General features: G+C 52.8%; 1 protein-coding gene and 1 long non-coding RNA gene across 2 annotated transcripts in view; one reads left to right on the forward strand and one right to left on the reverse strand.

The window, feature by feature from the left end:
- LOC119860485 (scavenger receptor cysteine-rich type 1 protein M130-like) overlaps positions 1-12,975 on the reverse strand; it is a 1,081,813-nt gene that overhangs the window by 105,556 nt on the left and 963,282 nt on the right. The gene's annotated exons all lie outside the window — the stretch shown is intronic.
- On the forward strand, positions 10,466-11,402 carry LOC122460114. Its single transcript, XR_006281203.1, has 3 exons — positions 10,466-10,630; positions 11,009-11,144; positions 11,293-11,402. It is a non-coding gene; the product is annotated as an uncharacterized LOC122460114 (long non-coding RNA).

Genomic DNA, 12,975 nt, shown 5'->3' on the forward strand with positions numbered 1-12,975 from the left:
AGATCATCAACTCATGAAATTAGAGCAGTTTCCATCCCATGCCCAGGATTTGTCCTGACTAATATAACTCGGGTATAGCAGGAGACCTCAGGTGACATCAGAGTAGCTTCCCCACAACTTACTCAATGAAATTACCCAGGACATGGAGAGTAAAGGCAGGGCAATGAGAGCTTCAAGTCATGGCTACTTGGGCATGGGCCTAACAGTGGATCATCTGAGTGAGGATGGCTCTGTGCTCTACCATAGCAAAGCATTAATGCTCTCAGCCAGAAGTGAGCCACAGCAACATAGCATTTAAGGCACCCAGTGTTGCAAGGCAGATGTTGACTGAACCCCTTACTGGCCTGGGTTATCCCAAAGCATCATTTGTGGCTACATTATTAACCTCTCTGTGCCTCAGCTCCCCACCTGCACACTGGGGACCATGATACTTATGTAACTTACAGGGATGATTTGAGCTAAATAGATGAATGTCTGGGAGAGGCTGAGATATTACAATGACGGGGCCATACGAGTACCTAGATAGTTCAGTTCAGTATTGGATTTACCATGGCACCTCTGGCACCAGGGAGCCGGGCCCATGCTCTGAAGGGGCCCTGGCTGCCACTCTTCTCCGCCCCTGGCTGTTTCCTGCATTGCAGGCTCTGCCGACAACCAAGCTCCCCCCTCCCCGGCCTCTTCCCACAGCTTGCTACTTCCGTCCCTCTCCCTGCCGCTGATCAGCTGTTTGCCAGAGCCAGGAAGGGGGAGGAAGTGGACAAGAGGCAGGGGTGGGGCCTTGGGAAAGGGGCCGGAATCGGGGCATACCCCCTCCAGCCCCCTGCCTTGAGCTGCTCAGGGCAGGGGGCTGGGAGCACCCCCATGATTCCAGCGCACCCCCGCAGCCCCTGCCCTGACTCCTGCACTTCCCTCACACATACCCAGCCCCCTGCCCTGACTCCTGCACTCCCCTCACACACCCCCAGCCCCCTGCCCTGACTCCTGCACCCCCCACACACTCAGCCTCCTGCCCTGACTCCTGCACCACCCCACACACATACCCTGCCCTGACTCCTGAACCCCCCATACACATAACCTGCCCTGACTCCTGAACCCCCTTAACACACACCCCCAACCCTGACTCCTGCACCCCACACACCCAGCCCTGTGCTCAGTACACCCTCACCATCAGCTCGGTCCAGAGTGAGACAAAGAGAATGGGCTAGAACCAGGGTGAAGGTAGATACCCACTCTATGTGGGCAGGGGTGGGGGGGGGATCCTGTTTACCCCCTCCCCAGCCCTGCTGTACTTGCAGTTTACCCCCAGCCCCTCTCTTGCTCCGAGGACCAACCCTAGCTCACGCCCCGCTGTGCTTATGTCCTCAGCCCCTGCCTTGCTCCAGTCAACAGGGATTAATCCTCCCCCCATGCCCCACTCTGCTCATCTTGCCCCTGGCCCCTGCCTTGCTCCAGCTGGGGACCAATCCTTCCCTCTCTCTGCCCCACTGTCAGGGTGGATAAAAATCAATGACTTTTTAAAAAAAAATCAAATCAGATTTTTTTTAATTTAAATTGGAGTTTTGAGGAAAAATATCTAAAGATAGTTTTAATTATGGTACATTATATCTCATCATGGAAGAGGGATTATAAATTTTAATTCTATTGTATGAGACAATATATTCATGTAATGTTTAAGAAACGTTTTGTAAATGAGTTCTACCCAATGGGACTCAGTGCTCAGTCTAGAAGATAACATCAAAGATGCTTCATTTTGCAGTTCTCAAACTGTGGATTTGTGTCTCCAGTGGTAACATACTTGTTAACAGCAAAAATGTTATCAATACATAAATAATATATACAGGTGAGAAATAACAGACCTCAACTCTATTGTCCCTCTGCAAATTTGTGTACACAGGGTCAACCCCTTACCTCTCTTAAAAAGTGAAAAGTTTCAAAAAGTTCAATGAATAGAAGATTGTTGGGGATGGAGTAGATTTGAACAAGGAAAAGAAGTCTGGAGACAAAGGTGAGAAGTGAGGGACATATGCTTTGTTGTTAAACTATTATGTTTGCTGTTGAAGAAAAATATCCAGAATACTTACTTAATGTTGTTGTTTTAGTTAAATAAAACAATTTAAATATCTATCTGGTGATGTTCTCCTCCTAATACAGCCTGGCAAGAAAATCCTCCAAATATTAATGATTAACCTTTTGAATTGGAGATAGTTCACCTCCCAATAAATTCATTAATATCTGCTTCATTTACCTTTGGGAAATGAAATAACCAAACACTCATTCATTTTGTGATATAGGTGTAAAACTAATCTGAAAAGTTTTCAAAATAAATCACAGTTTAAAAACGTATAATGTTTACCTTCTAAAAATGAAACCTCCATCTATCTCTGAGTTGTGAAGAATATGTCTTAAGGTTATAACAAACAACAAGAATACATTTTTATGTGGAAAACCATGATTACATTGAGTCTTCCTGACTAGTGATTTAAATCAAATCCACCCTGCCCACTGTGCTCTTGCCCCTGGCCTCTTCATTCCCCAGGGGTCCCACAAATGTGTTTGGCACCAGGCCCACAAAAAGTTAATCTGGCCCTGTTCGTAGAATGAACAATCATTCAGTGGGATGATCCACAGGGAGTAGCTCAAACCTCCAAAGTGTCTGGCCTGTGGCAGGACATTAGCAAGGCAAGGGAGGGGTGTGGCAGTGACATCACACAGGACTTTTGCAGGACCCCAGCCTATTGGCCAAAGGTAGTGGGGAGGTGGTGACTTAACAGAGAGATGCTGACATCATCCAGGCAGGACAGGAGCAAGGAGCCAGGGAAACCTTGGAGATCCGTGTGGCTTTGCTTCAGCAGGTCTCCTTCTCGAAGTCTCTCTTTGAGGACTGAGAGAGTATTAGGATTCACTTAAGGCGAGCGCAAGGAGGAACCTCTTTCGAGTTTTCTCCTTTCCTTTTATTGATTTTACAAGAAAACAGACATCCCTGTTTAGAAGGTAAGAGCCTCCTCAGGGTTGAAACCTCTTCAGTCTGATTCATCTGGTGACAGTTGAATTCTAGCCATGGGAAACACAAGCTTAAGGAGGGAGAATTTTATTCCGCACCTAGAATTTTGTCCCTTAGAATCATTGGGAACATTAGGGTTTGTCCTTTTTGTTTAACTTTTTCCTCCATCCCTCCTTCTTTCTCTTCTTCTCTTGTTTCCTTTGTCCTTTCACGTGTGTGTGTGCGGGGGGGGGGGGAGGCAGGGGAGTGCTCTGCAGCTCCCATCCTGGGAGGTCCACCCAAAATGTGGGGCTGAAATAATGGCAGTGATCTCCACCAGTGACCTGGGCCATCCTTTGGGCTCTCTGGTAAGAACCCTCAGCCTCCCGTCCTCAGCATCTACCCTGATTGGCTGAGCAGGGGGTTATTGACAGGGAGGAGATTCAGGTCCTTGTTGTTCTCTTTTAAGACCAAGTAATTAAGTCCTAACCAGTCATACGTTTGACAAATTTTGCTGCTTCTCTGAATTAATTGTCTCTGAGTAGTTCATGATTCTCTCTAACAGTCCAGTTCTCCTCAAATACTTGCTGAATAATTGCTGTGCACTGTTGTTGGTCTGGAGCTCATTTGAGAGCACTTTATTCGGCTCATTCAATGTATGAAATTGAAGATCCAATGGTTAGTTTGAAAATGAGGGCTCTTGAGTCCTATTTCCAACTCTGCCACTGACTGGCTGTGTGACCTAAGACAAATCAATTCTCCTTTCTCAGTTTTAGCTTCTCCCTTTTTCAAGTAGGGATAATAATGGTCCACTCCTATCTACCTCACGGTGGGTGGAGGATGGGGCTCCATTGGAGAGTGTCACTAGGAGTCATGCAGAATATGAGGTGTCTTATCACGTTTACTCAGATCAGATTATGACCTAATAGAATAGCTGAAATAGTCTATTTTATTTGTATTTTCTTCTCTAATTTTCGAGATCTAAGTGTCTCCTTTTTGTGTGTGACAAGGTGACAAAGAGGAGATGCTTTTGTTTTGCAACAAAATATTTTGCAAAGAACTCTCATCCCACTTGTTATGATTTGAAGAAACAAACTGATTTAGTCTGAATGGGATTTTCTGACAGAAACGGTTTCAATGAAATTTCCCCACCATCTCGATTTCTGGGCTCTATCTCTGCCTCCGGGGGGGGTGGTTGTTGTCCGTTAGAACAGGAGTCAGGACTAGTGGCTTCTTTTTCTGGCTCTGCCACCGCCTTGCTGTGTAGGCCCTAGGGTGGTCACTTCCCTTCTCTGTACCTCAGGCTCCTCCCCATCTGTCCAATGAGAACAGGGACAATTCTCGAACGCTGTTCAGTAATGGGCCAGAGGGAGATAAGGGGCGTTAAACCTCTCTGTGAAGGAGAAAGGGGAGTTTCACGATGTTTAGCACCAAGGAATTCTAAAGTTTGCTAAAATGTCTAGTCTGCGGAAACAAGAAATGGTTGGGGCCAAATTTTTTAAACGTTGCCTTTTTTAAAGACCATTCAGGGATGTGAGTCCCTGTCTTTTAGGAACCTGGATTCTTTGCCAACAGAAGAGAAGAGGTTCCTGCCTGCAGTTTTGTGGCCTTAACAAGCCTGGTGCTGTGCCCCAGTTCTCGTCCGAGATCCCTGAAAAAGAACATCTTCCCATCCATGAACAAGACAGGACCAATCTTTAAAAGGGGAACAAAGAGAAACCTGGGACTTACAGACTAGCTAGCCTCACTTCCATAGCTGGAAAGATCCTGGAATACATTATTAAACAATCACTTTGTCAGCACCTACTGGATAATTTGGTTCTTAGGACTAGTGTACATATATTTGTCAAGAACAAATCATTCCAGACCAATCCTATTTCCTTCTTTAGCAGGGTTTCGGGCCTAGTATAGGTGGGTAAACAGTACATGTGATCTATCTTGGTGTTACTAAGGCTTTTGACACAGTCCCATGGGACATTCTCACAAGCAAACTAGGGAAATGTGATCTAGATCACTGGTTCTCAAAGCTGGTCTGCCGCTTGTTCAGGGAAAGCCCCTGGCGGGCCGGACCGATTTGTTTACCTTTTGCATCTGCAGGTTCGGCTGATCACGGCTCCCACTGGCCGCGGTTAGCCGCTCCAGGCCAATAGGAATTGGCACGGTTCCAAGGGACATGGTGGCCGCCCTTCCCGCAGCCCCTATTGGTCTGGAGCGGCAAACCGTGGCTGCGATTGGCTGAACCTGCGGATGTGGCAGGTAAACCAACCGGTCCGGCCCACCAGGGGCTTTCCCTGAACAAGCAGTGAACCGGCTTTGAGAACCACTGGTCTAGATGCAATTAGTGTAATGTGGGTGCACAGCTGGTTGAAAGCACATACTCCAAGAGCCCTTCTCCATGTTTGGCTGTCCAACGGAGAGGGTGTACCTAGTGGGTCCGGCAGGGATTAGTCCAGAGTCCAGTACTATTCAATATTTTCATTAATGATTTGGAAAATGGAGTGAAGAGTATGCTTCTAAAATTTGCAAATGACACCAAGCACTTTGGAGCACAGGACTGGAATTCAAAAAGCAAATTGGAGAATTGGTCTTCTTGAGCCAAACTCCATGGCTTGGCCCCTCTCTATAGATTGGGCTGAAGTGAAACCCCAGAGCCAAACACTTCTCCTCCTGGGCAGTGCGCTCCGACCTTTAATGGTCAGATGCTGCTTAGCACTGTCAGATCAGCTTTTGCTGGGGGATTCTCCCAGCACTTTCCAAGAGTGGACAGTATTAAATCCCCATTTGACTGCTGGGGACAGAGCCATAGAGGGGGGATCAACTTGCCCAAAGTCCCACAGGAAAAGAAAAACACCCAGCAATGGAACCAATAGGAAACCCAGCAATGTACCTCAGGAGTCCTGACTCCCAATCCCCTGGTCCAGTCACTACAGCAAAGCACACTCCCTCAAAGGCAGGGGAAGCAGACATGAGGGCCTGGTTGTAATTGCCAGCTGTGGGAGGCAGTGTGCAGAACTGGTTAGCGAAGGGGCCTGGAAATAAAGACTGCTGGGTCCCATCCATGGCTCTGACACTTTGTGTGACCCTGAGCCAGTAGCTTCCCCTCCCCTGGCCTGTTTCTCATCAGTCAGGTTGGGGTCGCAGTCCCTACAGCCCAGGGGGGCTGGGAGGCTCCAGGAAGGTGTGTAAAGTGCTGGGATGTCAGGATCCTGGAGGCGCTGTCACCCCCACAGTAGCACGGTGTTCTGCATCCCCTGCTGCAGGCCGAGTTTCTCCATCCCTTGGCAATAAAACAGACTCTTGTTCTCACAGCCAGTTGATCGCCCAGTATCATCACCCTGCCTGCTGCCTAGGCAGGGAAACTCCTCAGGTCACCACCGCCCTCTCCAGCCTGCCTTGGGCTTGGAGAGTGAGGAGAAGGGCGAGGGACTACACTGAACATCCTCCATCCATCTCTCCATCACCTACAGCAAGTGAGTGGCATTAGGGTTCCTCTGTGGCATTCCCTGTCTGTTTGGGGAGAGGCAGAAAGAGGGGGAGAGAATCTCACCCAAAGGAGATTGGATTTGCAAACAGCCCCCAGGAGCCCCTGGCTCTCAGACCAGGGAGGAGCTTCTCCAGAGCCATCTCCAGTGTGTTTGGAAAGGTCCTAGCAATGGGGCTCCCAGCCCTTCCCTTGTGGGAGACTGTTTCCCAGGCAGAGAGTCTTTGAACTGGGCCAGACCCTGTGAGCTGCTGAGCATGGAAATTAATGGGAAACGAGGGGGCCCTGACCTTGCTATGCCTAGGGACTTTGAAGTGGGGAATGGTTTCCCAAGAGAAGTCTGCACTCCTGGGTTCAGTTCCTTCTCCAGCCTGGGGGGGGGGCTGGGGAGGGGGGAAGAGGGGAGTGTGGCCTGTGATGGCAGGAGGGAGCTGCTTGTCCAAAGTGACCGATAGTCTTTGTGACTCATCCCAGTGCTTGAGATGAGGAGACTCCCTGGTTATTTCAGCACCAGGGATCATGAGGGGGAAAGTTGGGAGCAGATCATGCAATGAACTCCTGCCAGTGTGTGTAGCTTGCACTCCCTGCACTCCTGGGGGGGGGGGCAGGAAGAGCTGCTCTGGCTGGGGCAGGGATGGGGAGGGACCAAAAAGGCTGGTTAGTGAGAGGCTGCCTTGACCGCAGACTCACGCCGACTCCCCACTCGGTTCCAGGATGGCCAGGCTCCTGAGGACGTTCAGGAAGAAGGCTTTGCAGGTGTCCCCAGAGCCTGAGGGAAGCAAGCTGCCATCTTCCCCAGGAGCAGAGCAGCCCCTCCGTCCCTGCTGACAGGGAAGGAGCTCCTGGCAGAGCCAGGAGGTGGAAGTGCCCAGCCTTCTGGCAGAGGAAACCCGCTCCTGGCGCAGGCACCGATGTGGGAGAGGCTGTGGCCGGGCCAAAATGGAGCTGGGCCAGGATGCGGCTGTGCAGGCAGGACCCAGCCCAGGAGTGGAACCGGGCAGGGTGGGTCTGGGGCTTGTTGTGTAGGCAGCAGCGGCCCCAGGAGCCCAGCCCTGAATTCCAGCACGAGGCATCGCCCTGCCCGTTCACTGAGGACCTTCCAGCCTTCCCAGGGCAGGAGGTGGAAGATCCCTGTCCCAGCACCAGCAGCTCAGCCCACTCCCCATGGGACAGCAGCAACACCTGGGACTCGAGCAGCAGCCAGGCCGATGGACGCTTCTGCTTTGTTCCAGGTGAGGAGCCAGGCTGGGCTCAGGGAGGGGTGAAGAAGGGGCTGTAAACACTCTGGGCCCAGGCCCTTGACAAATGCTATGGGGGACAGGTCCCCAGCCCAGCTGTCTGGCCTGAGCCACGTGAACCCCACTGACACAAGATGCTGCCACTTTGGTCCTTTGTGCTCCATTGGGCGGAGGGGGGTCGGGGGAGGCACCTCCCAGGGAGCCCAGGACAGTGTGTGGGGGACTCTCTTTGCTATGGACTCTTGACTGAGTTGGGGGCGGAAGGCATCACTGAGAGCGGGGAGAGTGGGGCCCGATCTGCCTTAGGTCCCTGAGGTGGAAAGGGGGCACATTGTCCCAGCATGCCCCTGTCCTTCCCCTGAGAGGCAGCAGGAGTGACCCTCAAAAGCAAAAGCAAAGTGACCCTCAAAAGCATTTGAGAGCAGCTCCAGGGCCGAGAATATGTACAAATGTTCCCCAGCTGTGCTGGAACCAAGATTGTCCTGCTCCTTCCCAGCATCCCAACCCCCTGCAGAGGGTCTTGGCCCTCATGAGCCTCCACCCCAATAGGGACCTTTCTCCTCCATGATCTGGGACCCCCAAGATGGGGGTGTTTGTCACACACCAGCAGGGGTCTCCTCCCCAACAGGGACTGTCCTAGTTCCTGACCCTGCTTGTGTAAGAGTCGTGGGTGATATGGACAACGGGCGGGTCCCCACTATCCCCATTCAGGCCTAAGTCCTGCAGTGCTGTGGCTGGGACAGGGAGGTCCCTGGCTAACTGGCTCGCTCTCTCCTAACCCCACTCCTGGTGGGTGCACGATGAGGCCCAGCAGTTCACGTTCCTGCACACCATCCACCCCGCGTGTCTCGCTGCACAGCAGAGAGGGCAGGACACCCTGGAGCCGCACTGCTGCGAGGCGGCTGTGGTGGAGAGGATAGTGGTGAGCAAGACACTGTGCCCGGCAGCTGGAGGGTGGACAGAAACATGGGAGGGGCAGGGGTCTCTCTGGGCCGATGGTTGGGGGATGGTTGGTGCTGGAGGGGAAGCTGAGGGCAGGGATTGCTGGGGCTGAAGATTGGGGAAAAGAAACGGGAGAAATAGTGGGCAGGAATTGGAGGAGCAGGAAGCAGGTGGGGGGATCCTGTTGGCTGTGTGGGGTGTTGGCTGTGTAATCTCCTCATTGGGAATTGTCAGTGAGGCCCGAAGCTCACACACTCCTTTGTCTCCTTTGGGTTTCACAGGAGCTCATTGAGGAGCTTCCTGATGACTCTCCACCCAGCGCTGTCCTGGCCAACTCCCTGATTGCTGTGGGCAACCTCAGGTACCGAGACCCTCTTGCCCGGGTCCCCTAACCCCGGCACTGCTCAGGCCCAGGGCTGGGAGTCACTGCCACTCCCATTCCCAGGACCCCTCCCAAGGGTGACTCCTCTGGCAGAGGTGGTGGGAAGGTTCACTCTCTCCTTGCTGTGCTGTTCCTTTCACTCCAGTAACAGTGCAATGGCTTTGGGGAGAGGCTGACTCCCAGAATGAGATACAGGAGGGGCAGCAGGATTCAGGAAACAGGCGCTATTCCTGCCCTACCACTGTCTGTCTGGGAAACTTTGGCCTTATCATTCCCTGGCTCGGTGCCTCAGTTTCCATTCTCACCAGCCTCTGCCTATTTCCCTGCAGTTTCATGTCCATATTCGTGCCAGTCCCACCCCTGCACTGCACAGTTTAATACCGGCTCCTCTCTCTTTTGCCAGCATCATGACACCTGCCCTGGAGCTGGAGCTGGAGACCCACCTCCTTCGAGCTACCCTTCATACCGTGTTCATCCTGGGCACGGAGAAGGACACCACCCAAGTCCAGGTAGATCATGCTAAAGTCATGGATTGAAGAGCTACTTGTCATCCTACCACAAATCCTTGCTAATTGCCTGCAGTGGGATGTGAATGAAAGAGGCCAGGATATGTGTTTGGGGTCTCACCACTGCTTCCCAGAAACCCCTCTTCCTATCCTGTGGCAGGTGTAGTCCCAGTTTCCCTAACTCTGACCTTTGACTCTCCTTTGGCTTGCAGGATCTGCAGAGGGTCTTGCCAGACATCCCGGATGCCATGCTGGGGAATCTGCTGGCAGAGTCCCCAGGCACCAACGGGCTCCACTACATCTTGGAGGTGAGCCCGATGAGAGGGATGGGGGCAATTTTATCTAAACGCTTAGCTCCATTTTCCAGTCTGTCCTCCTAGCTGGGCCCGCAGTGGGACGTCCTTGGTCAGGGCAGTCAGTGCAATGCAGTGTCAGACCCTTTCTCCTGGAAGGACAAAGGAAGGAGCTGGGACTTCAAGCCAGAGCTTTGCCTGGTTCTGTTGAGCACTAAGCACAGGGCCCCTGGCTGGCTTGGGGAGTGAGAGTCTGAACCTTTCCTGTGAGATCCAGAAGACGGTCCTCAGAGAAGAGTCACAGGCTCGTTCCTTCAGAACCAGAAGGACAGCCCTTGTGTCTGATGGACCCTGAGATTCCTGGGGGGATTGTGTTCACACTCAGTCCCTTTACCCAACTAAGGACCTGAGAGCCAGGGAGCAGTGCGGGGTCTGTCTCTTTCCTGGTGAGCTGAATCAGGAGTTCAGGGAGGATGGGACCAGCCCCGACACCGAGCATTGTCCCAATCTAGAGAGACAGTGACAAGTTGTGACCTGCAGGATACAAGCATCATCCTGGGGCCAACAATCCCCTTCTAAAGCTCTGCGATCAATGAATTAGATATTCCACCCCACACACAAGGTCTTAGCCCCCTGGGGAGGGGCTCATTAGCACAACACATGCACCTGCCCATTGATCCTGAGCTGCCTCCTTTCCCCACAGCACATTAACTACTGGATCATGTCCAGGGTGTCGCGAGAGAGAGCCAGGGCCATTAGGAGCAGTACAGCCTTGCTCAGATCCACCATTACCCTCCCTGAGTTTGACGTAAGTGGCCTCTGACCCCAGGTTTCTGGCTCCAGGTGTAGGTGGGCTGGGGAAGGTATGGTGAGCAGGAAATAAGCTTGGCTTGAGTCAAGTTCTTGTCCTGGTTAAGTGATAACTCTGGGTTTTTAAGGAGACCCTGCTCCAGATTCATGCCTTCCTGTCATCCTGGAGCAGCTGGGGAAGCAAATCCTCATGGAGGGACCTACCCACATCCCTGTGCTCCAGGCTCCCTTGCGGGGAGAGAAAATAAAGGGTCTAGCTCTAGCTCCAATGCTCTAGCATCTCCTGCAGAGGGGCTAAGGAGAAGGAGAGTCCTGGCCCGGGGGGACTAGGAGCAGACAGAAAAATGCAGATGGAATCCCCTCTCCCTTCCATTAGAACTCAGCCGAATTCCCCAGGATGGGTCACCATGTGGCACAGCTAGGCTCTGTTCATCGGTGACCCATCCAAGGACATCAGCCAGCAGGCCAGGGAGGGGGTTACCGGCTCTACCAGCTGCTGCTACACCAGAGGGGTAAGGAACTCAGCTGGAAAATGGCATCAGATAGAAGAGTGAGACTGGGACCCCAGGCAATTTCTCTCAGACTGACCCCAGCTGGAGGATGAGTCTCTCTGTACCTCTTTTGGTGTCTACACCACCCCCTGCAATTGTGGTGGGCCAGGCACACAGCGAGGACTCTGCCCACTGTGCAGTCAGCAATGGGATTGGAAGGACACAAGCACTGTAACCAGAATGACAAATGTGTGTGTCTCTCTCTTTCCCAGGCCTGACCATCCATGAGGCCGAAGACTTGTGGGTCTGGGACTGGCACCAGGACATCAGGCTCCTGGGCTTCAAGAACACGGCCAGGGTGGGGGAGGTAAGGACATTCTGCCAGGGCACGGGAGTGGGGGTGGCTGCCTCCTGGAGCCACTAGATGGAGATGCCGTTCTAGTCCAAGATTTGGAGCCTGGTTCTCGGTAATGTGCTGAAGCCTCCCATATGGTTGGTTTTAGATCTTCGGGAAGTTCTTCTCAGAGGAGCAGAGAAGATTCTTCTTCCGGATGGCAGTGCTGGCCATCCACGACTCCCTGCTGCATGTCAGCCATGGTGGGCTGCTCCTCACCTACTCCCTCCTAGGGAAAGTCCAGCAGCTGATGGGGGACAAGGTAAGCAGCTGCCTTAGACTCAGGAGATTGGGGAAAGGCCCAGGCCTCATTCCCCATCCTACAGCCATTCGCTGGCCTGGCAGCAAGGACCCTGGTGGGGAATGAGGGTGAGAGCAGGTGCTACTGGGAAGGGAGATGAATTCACCACCATAAGCAGGAGGGAGCCAGCTTGTCCCCAGAGCAGCTCCAAGCCATCTCTTTAGCAAGGCTAATTAATGACAAGCATTGCCTCATCACAGACTTATGTTCTTAGGACACAGTGTCATCACTTTTGGGAAGAACAGCAGAGTCCCCTAAGTGCTCTCTGCCAGCCTCTCCTGTCACCCGAGCCACCATGCAGAGTTGCTCCCATCGCTGGCAGCCTGGGAGGCCAAGGACTGATGGGTCATGGTGACTGACCAGGCAGTTCTGAGGTACATGGGTGGGGGAAGCTTGTCCTGCTGCTGGCAGGGTTGGACCTGCTCTAGAGAGAATGGGAGGATTCAGTCAGCAGGGGCTGCTGATCTGCCCCATTCATCAGGACTGCCATGATGTGGCTTCAGCATGAATGGCCAGGATGACTTGGGGAAAGGTCTCAACCTCCCCACATCCCACTTCACTGCTGCCAGATTCCGTTCTGCCCCTCTGCTAGAGACCCCTCCCTGCCCTGCCTGGGTGGGGGTGAAGGAGACAGTTCTGAGAACTTGGGCTGTGGATTGGAGGTGGAACAGTTGTCGGGGGCACTGAGGGGGAGATGGCAGGAGCTCACCCTACAAGGAGGGGAGTTGCCACTGGAGGTCACTGGAAAGGATAACAAGACTCCATTCTAGGGGTCAGGAGGGTGAATCCATCCCTCAGAGGTGGGCAGGTGCTGGGTGGAAATACTGCTGGTTCCAGGTGCCCTTGATCCCCTCTGTTTCCTCTGGGGCATCTGAGTCTATGACAGGTTCTCATTCCTTTGCAGCAGGATGATGTCACGGCCAATATTATGCGCCAGCTCCACATCATCCGGCACTTGCGCCAGATGCCTGAGGCACTGCAGGGGCTGTGCCTCTGAGGCCACCAGCAGCTCCTGCTCCCTGCTGCAGGTACTGCTCTGGTTCACTGAAAGTGGGGAGCTAGTGGAAGGGGAAATGGAGCCCCCTGGCACTCTCTCCCCTCTCAAATTCCTTCTTCTGGGACAGGAGCTCTTTCCCTCACATCCATTCTCCTTCCCC

This window comes from Dermochelys coriacea, chromosome 1 (assembly GCF_009764565.3).
Source record: "Dermochelys coriacea isolate rDerCor1 chromosome 1, rDerCor1.pri.v4, whole genome shotgun sequence".
Lineage (NCBI taxonomy): Eukaryota > Metazoa > Chordata > Testudines > Dermochelyidae > Dermochelys > Dermochelys coriacea.